We start from the raw sequence: 8,217 nt of genomic DNA, 5'->3' as shown, positions 1-8,217 counted from the left end.
TCATTGTTGGAGGGTTCTTCAAATAGTTCTGTCATAGACAGAAATTGAGTCTACCTAGACTTTGTCACAATTGGTGTCTTCAAGAGCTTGGCTTAAACCTCAGGTGCTGGGGAATTTGAAATATATTCCAGTATTTGGTGGAAATTTTGAGGCTTCCCTCAAAATTTCTGCCCCATTTTAGAGTAGTCTGATATGATATCATCTTGAGTGGATCTGAAGCCTTTGCTGATCTTCTTTCTCTTTGTTGGATGTTGATCTTCTCTTGTGAATTTTTGAGATTTCTTCTCGAAAATTCTGCCCTAGTTTCCATTTCTTGGGTTATATGATCGAGATCCCGTTGAAGCAGGAATCAGGTCAAATATAGTTCAAGCTAAGCTAGGGATATATATAGAAAAATCTAATGGGTTGACCGAACCCGACATAGGCCGCCTACGTATCTTATTCTTGGGAATTCAGGTCATCACGTAGTTCATACATAGAGGAAAGGATAAATTTTTCCAAGGGGTTGACCGAAGCCGACATAGGCCGCCTACATATCCCTTTCTTGGGAATTCAGGTCAAACGTAGTTCGTACATAAAGGAAAGGATTCTAGGCGATTACTCATCATAAAATTGATACTATTATAAAGGTGATTACAAATAAGCCTAGAAAAAAAAACTATAACATCTTTCAAGCATGATATATCTTTACCGCATCAGAATTGATTGGTTTGGTCTAATCTTGACCATCCATCTCAGGTAGAATTAGGGCTCCTCCAAGTTGGGCTTCTTTTGATTTTCACATTCCTCTGTATCTACTACTAACTGCTCCTCATCACCTTTTATGTTTATCATTATTTCTTTCGCCTTGTTTGACTTACCCTCGACATGACATGACAATGACAGGTTTTAAAATTATTGCTACCAAAACAAACCATGCTAGATAATCATATTTAAAAAGTAACTTCTTAAATAAAGGGACGCCTTTTGGAAAATAAATAAAAACTATGGCTTATGACCCACACAAATATGGGCCCATACCTTTTTAAAAGTTGTAAAACACGAAATGAAAATTTGAGACATAAAAGGGTGGATCACGGGGCTTTCTCCAGATAATCGCCGATTTTAAAAACTATTAGTAATTTCCCTTTCATCTACCGCGATGGGTGACGGGTTATGAGTGGAGTGGAGGTCCGGTTTTGCAAGGCCTCCCATGATGCAATCCTCTTCACCCCACTGGACTTTGGAAAATCATCTGGTAGAGCATTGTTTTCTTTGAATAGATCTTTTATCCCATCCCCAAGACCATCATCGTTTGACACCTCATGTACGGGAAATGACTGGTACAAGATCGACAAGGGCCTAAACAGACTCTCCTTTGAATTATCTTCGATCTCATTTTTGTTTCTTAGATGGTACTCTATTCCATGCTTAAAGACTTCTTCTGGGACCATAACAGGCTCAATAATTCCTTCCAAATTCTTACTTAAGGAGGCAACAACTTTCTCTTTCTTCTCGATCTCTTCTGTTCTTTTGAGTCCTTCTGAATTTAACTTAGTGATGGTCTTGCTAGACGCCCATTTACCCTCGATTTCAATCATGTTAACTGTAGGTCCCCCATGGTTAGGCAATAGATTACTATTAACATTTGGTGTCGACGGCTGAAGTGTGATGACCTTCTGATCGATCAAATCTTGGATCTTATGTTTCAAGTTAATACAATCCTCGATACTGTGCCCCGCTTCTCTTGAATGGTAGGCATAATTTTGATTGGGATGATAAAACTGGGAGTTGGGATTGATAAGCTTTGGCTGGATTGGTTGCAAATAACCAGCTTTCATCAATCTTTCGAAGAGCTGGGTACAACTTTCAGCTAGCAGTGTAAAGTTTCGAGGAGGTTTCTTTTCGAAGTTCGAACGTGGAGGGTTATAATGGTTCTGATTTACAGAAGAAGGTACTTGACAATAATTTGGAGATGTTTACACATTTACTTGGTTATTTGGAAAAGTAGCTTGAGTATGAGGCTGATAAATTGGCTGTGGAACTTGGCATTGGGATAAAATATTTGAAATTAGAGCTTGACATTGGGGTTAAGCAAAGAATACAAGCTGAAAGCTTGATGGCGATGATGAGGAAAGAATATTCCTAGGCTTGAATTTCCTCTTTAACTTATCAATAGAATTAGTAGAGACTGCAGTCGCATCCTCTCTTTTCTTCTTTAGGAATGCAGAAGATTTAGATGATGTTGGGGTTTTGGAAATTTTTCCTATTCGGATGCCTTCCTCTAACGATTCCCCAATCTTTACTAAATCTGCAAAAGTTGCTTGGACCACGGATACCATCTTGGTATAAAATTCTCCTTCCTATACGCGAGAGAAAATCGATGCCATTTCTTCTTCAGACATGGAAGGTTGTACTTTAGCAGCCTCTTTTCTCCAATGAAAGGCGTAGTCTCGAAAACACTCATTATTCTTTTGTTTGATCCGATATAGTGAGTATCAGTAAGGGACTATCTCAATGTTAAATGCGAACCTGTCAAGGAAACCCTTGGCCAATGCTTTCCAACCAGTCCATCTTTTCAGTTCCTAAGACATGAACCACTCTAAGGCTTTGCCACCTAAACTTCGGCTGAACAGACGCATCAATAACGTCTCATTTTTTCCTACCCCCACCATTTGATCACAATACCTTCTCAGATGGGCCATTGAATTTTTAGTGCCATCGAACACTTCAAATTTAGGGACCTTATACCCTTCTAGTAGATCTATTCCAGGGTGAACACATAAATTATCATACCCTAAACCGTCGTGGTCCCTCACTCCATGAGATTCTTTGATCCTCATGATCTCTTCATTCATAGCTAGCAACTTCATTTTATGCTGGGTCCTTCACTCTTTCTCCTTCTCCTCGTAATGGTCCATCTCGAGATTAGGAAGAGGATTATAAATATCAAGGGGTATAATGGCATCGAGAGGATTTGGAAGGGAGACTTGATTTTGTGGATGAAACGAAGTGGGTTGGTAGGTAGGGTGGACGTTATGAAAATTAGAAAGGTTTTATGAAATTTGAGAGTGGTTTGGTGGAATCTGAGAAGGATATTGCGGATTTGGAAATGAATTTGGTGGATTCGAAGGTAGGTTTGACGTATTTTATGGGTTTGAGAGTGAATCTTGTGGATTTGGGAATGCATTTTGTTGATTTGAAAATGTATTTTGAGGATTTAGGAATGGATCAAAGACAGGTTCTGTGGGGTTAGAGATGGATTATGCGGAGGGTAGGTGTCTGGGTTATTTTCACCATTGATATTTTGGACAAATGGGGAGTGGAGACGGATGATACGTTATTTGGATGATCCCCAAGAGTAGGGGTGCTGAGGGGAGGAATTTGGAGTAGAGTCCTGTGTCCTCCCGGAGCGGGAGCATTGACGGTGATGGATAAGTTAGCCAAATCCCAAGTGCGATTATTTCTTCCTGAAGCATTTCTAACTTTCTTGCAAGTTCCGCAATCATCCCATTCTGTTCCGCTATCACATTATCCCGGATAGTCAGTGCCCTTTCTTCATCATTTCCTGTCATTTTTGAATGATGGTCAGAGGATGGGATTTTGTGCGCTTTTGATCAAGTGAAGTAGGGATGTTCTGCTAGCTTATATCAACACGGAGTAATTTCTATTATCTATAAAGTAAAACAACTCAAAGGTAGATGTGTTAGTTTTCGTATGTGATAAGTAATGCAAAATATTTGACAGAAAATAACCACATAGAGTTGTTTGGGTCATAGGCAAATTCATCCGTAGGAGCATAGCGGATAAACTTGCTTTTGATCCAAACAAGCACACAAGACAGTTATATTACACAAACATTATAATAATGCGTATCCTAACTGGGGTGACCCTTTTTGAGCCAAGGGTTCAGACTTACCAATTTTGAAGAAAATATATGCTTCCTTAAAGTCAATCCATTATTCCTCAACTTATATAGACACTAAAAGGGCATAAATTCCTACAAAAGATAATGAAAGAGGGATACAATCTTTAGAAAAAAAGGGAAAAAACATGAAAGAGGATAAGTTCCCGCGCAGAGGAAATAGAAAAACTAGCTACTGGAGGCTCCTTCGTCTGCCTTTTCCTTCTTTGCCTCGTCCACTTCTTTTATTGGTGACATACATTGACGTTCAAACTCTGCCTTAGATGCAACCTCCCAAATCGATCAATTTTTTGCTTATCTTGCTTCAATTCTTCTTACAAAAGTAAACAAATCAAGCTTTTTCCTGACACCCAAAGGATAATGGATTGAATTTAGACAAACATGCATTTTTTCAACACATAAATATGATTCATCTGTAATTAACTCGAGGTCAATAGACGCAGGGCAGGTTTTCTAATGGGCCCAATACCCTGCTCGGGTATTGTGCCGTCCTAGGCTCATGCCTAAAATAGGGTTTTGGTTTCGCTTTATCCTAAGTATTTAGAGTGAGTTTGAACACTGGTTCTCAAGCGGACAAATTGAGTTTGAAAATACAAACAATCATCAGACGACTCACGTGCTAATAAACTGTTTGTATTTCCAACACATTTTTGGAATTGATCAATAAGGACTGGGATACCCACGAAATTCCAAAACAGTTTAAATAATGTAGGAATATGCCATGCGATGCAATAGTTAAACTTTACAAAATCGAAGCATATAAACACATAAACAGATAATCAAAAGAAGAAATCAAACAATTGGTTAGAACCTAATTCCAAATCCCCAGCAGAGTCGCCATTTCTGTTTTGCGGAGAAATTTTAACTTTTTGAGAAGAGTCGTCACTTAATTTTGAAAAGGAATTAAGAAACCTTTAGAGAGTTACTTCAAACGATCCAAAACAGAAAAATCGTTTAAGTTAAAAAATTCTGAGTAAGCGATTTTTATTAACGTTTAGGAAGGTGCTAGACACCTAAAACGCCTGCTAACTTGCGGTTATCCGATCTATTTGAAAACGTCTTCAATTAACTTCTAAAATTTGATTCATTGAAAAATGGTTGGTTTTAGAGATATTTTTGAAAGTTTGCAAAAAATTAGTTTTTAGCGAATTCATTAGGGGATTTGACTAGGTTCGTAAAAGACATGTAAAACAAATAATCAAAAAGAAATGGGAAGGGAGGAGAAGTAAGATTTAGGCTTTGAAGCCCAAACCGTTGAGCCTGTCCTAATCTAGTTGGGTTTTCAACCCATTTTTCCTCTCACCTATCCTATTTCTATGTTTTCGGGCCCTTTGGTTCGAGTTTTCACTTCACCTGTATTAAATACAACTTTGGCTTCGAGGTCCAAATGAATGAATAATATGAATAAACAATAAAAAAAAACACTGATTAAACAAAATGAAATAATAAATGAGACTTTTGTCTCTTAGCCGCTTCAAATACGGGACTTTAACCTTTTCCTTTTCTTGTGACTCCTTGTATTCGCGCGCTATTTATCCGGCTTTGGGCTCTTTTTCTGGATTGACCCAACAAGATGGGCCTCACTGGCCCATGATGAATGTGCAAGAGGGAGAGAGTCCATGTAGGACTCAGTCGATTCATATGCAAGAAAAGAAAGTAGGAGAGATTAATGTGCAGGCCCGAAGCGCAGTACACCATACAGATATCCAACACAACAAATCAATAACAAAAGACATGGAATTATTGTAATTTTAAACGACATAGCAAATAGTATGCAAAAGTATAGAAAGTAAAAGAAACGGAATTATTGCTAGCACAAATATATAAATGAAACGTTTAAGACCAAATTTGTAAGAATACTCATAAACAGGAATAAGTAAATAAGGAAACGTACAATAGAGTTGGGAATTTAAAATAAATCTCTTAAGCGACCTATTCATAACATTAAGTGGGGAAAGAGCCATTCTTTTTAGAGAGATAAAACAGAGCCCCTCCCTGTACAATTTCTTCAAAAAGGATACAACTCCTCAACACACCATACCAAAAATCGGATAGCTTGGAACAGCGAACAACGGAATACAATAATGACTTAAGAAAGAGTGAATGAAACTTGACATAAGAGTTGTTTAAACAAGCCAAAACTCAAAACTTTTCAAGAGAAGTAAGTTTGGAAGTTGAACAATAGCATATTTGCACTACAGTCAGCAAGTAAGTAGCAGACCCCTGAGCAGCTAAGAAGGTCTTAATAATTTTCAATTCTAAAGTAACCCCACCACCACTTCCAATGAACACGGTTCAGCAGCTCGAAATGTATCAATCGAATCGAAACATGAAACTTTAACCACAAAGTCAGGTTAAAAAAAAATTTCCAACAGCATGAAACTTCAAAAAAAAAAAAACATGAAACTTTAAACACGAAACTAACTTCAGTAGGATACTAGCGATTAGAAACAGATCGAAGAACCTGAGACCTTAGCTAACAAACCCGTGTTAACAAGATACCAGTTATTCCAAACAACAATCAGAAGCACGAACTTCACAAAAATGTATGGTCTTTAAGACCTTAACAACCAACAAATCTAGCAACCACGATTATACACAACATAGCTAGACGACTAAAATGCTACAGCAGCATCGCTTAGAAGAATAAAGAAAAAGAAGAACACATTTTGAAACCAAAAGAGATGAAGGGTTACCTACTTCAGGGAAGCAAAACAGGACTCCCAAGCTAATATTAGACTCCAACACCACCAAAAATCGGACCCTCTAGAATGATGACTAATTGACAGCTCGAAATAAACTTATTGGAAAATTGAAGTTTTACTGTGCTTTCTTCTTCCCCTCCCAGACCCTAAAGAAAAATATTTCCAACCTAGCTTTCTCGCCCAATTTTTGAATCCTAAACAGTAACCCCTTTCCCAAAGAAAGATCTCCCCAAGCTTCTAACTCCAAAAATTTTTTATTTAAATTTTCGAACCCTCGCCTCTTCGAGAAAAGAACCCCTAGAAAACCTCTCCAAATCCCTTACTTTGAATTAATGTCGACCAAAACCCCAAATTTCCCCACTCTTAAAACCTTAGAGCTCCCAGAAAAATCCCCCTCTTCAGACCTTAAAGAGAGCTATTTATAGAAGGGGGGTTGAGGATTCGTTTTGAATTCAAAAGAGGAGAATCCTCACAAATTGCACCCCTATTGATTTTCTTGAACGGATTTTCAACAGATGGCCAACAACCACTGGGGGAAAATGGATCATTTTCCCAAGAACCAATGAAAATTTGCCAAACAGGTATGAATCCGTACGCGTTATCTCAAAAATCACGGAATTCGGACATTGGGGGTAACACCTCACCCTCTTTCTAGAAGATTTCGTACCAAAATTGTGTGGAAAAACATGTGACTGTGAAGAGAAAGCAGAAAACAGATTGGATTCGGGTTGAGATAAGGGGAATCAGGGGGAAATGGGTTGAGGTTTTGCATCGTGTTTGGATAGTGGTTTTCGCATTGTGTTTGGATGGTGGTTTTAGCATTGCTGTTGGTGTAGCTTGTACGCAGTTTTTGTCGTGTTGTTGTTTGTTTTTGGTGAGCTATAAACAAATTTTGCTTATTGAAGGAGAAAGGATTAAATGGTGTGGGGCGGGTAGGTTTTGTAGATGTTTGGGATGTTGGTGGATGTAGTTTTAGGTGGGCTACTGAAATTTGGGGCTAATTTGGCAAAGTCAAAAGGAAATTGGCCTTGGGCTTGTTAATTTGAAGAGTGGGTTGGTAATTTAAAAATAAGAATAAACTGAAATTGGGGTTATTTAATTGATAACCCCAATCAAATTAAGAATTAGTCAAATCCATTTAAATTTTAACCAAATTGAAGTCATTGGCCAATTGCATTGTAATTGAAGTCAATTTTATTTGAATTATAGTCACTTTAATAGATTGACCAAATTAAACCGAAACCCGATATAAATTAATATCTCACTTAATCTCGAGCTTCTTGGTTTAACAAAATCAAGCACATATTTATTCAAATAAAATTATTTTGAGAATAAATTACGTTTAAATCAAGATTATAATTATTTATTTATTTTTCAAATAATCCTTAATTTAAAACCCAATTTGATGAAAATGTTCATTTAAAATGACATCATTTATACAATCTCGTATATAATACGAAAATATATAATTATAACTTAAATGACAAAATTAGACCAAATACCTATTTTAAAATGCATTTATTTTAAAAAATAATTATTGTAATTTTATTTAAAAATCGAAGAAACTCGAGATTAAACGTAGTTGTGGAGGGCAAAAATTAGGTATCA

This window comes from Capsicum annuum, chromosome 7 (assembly GCF_002878395.1).
Source record: "Capsicum annuum cultivar UCD-10X-F1 chromosome 7, UCD10Xv1.1, whole genome shotgun sequence".
Taxonomy (NCBI): domain Eukaryota; kingdom Viridiplantae; phylum Streptophyta; class Magnoliopsida; order Solanales; family Solanaceae; genus Capsicum; species Capsicum annuum.
Note: the sequence above shows the minus strand (reverse complement) of the source record.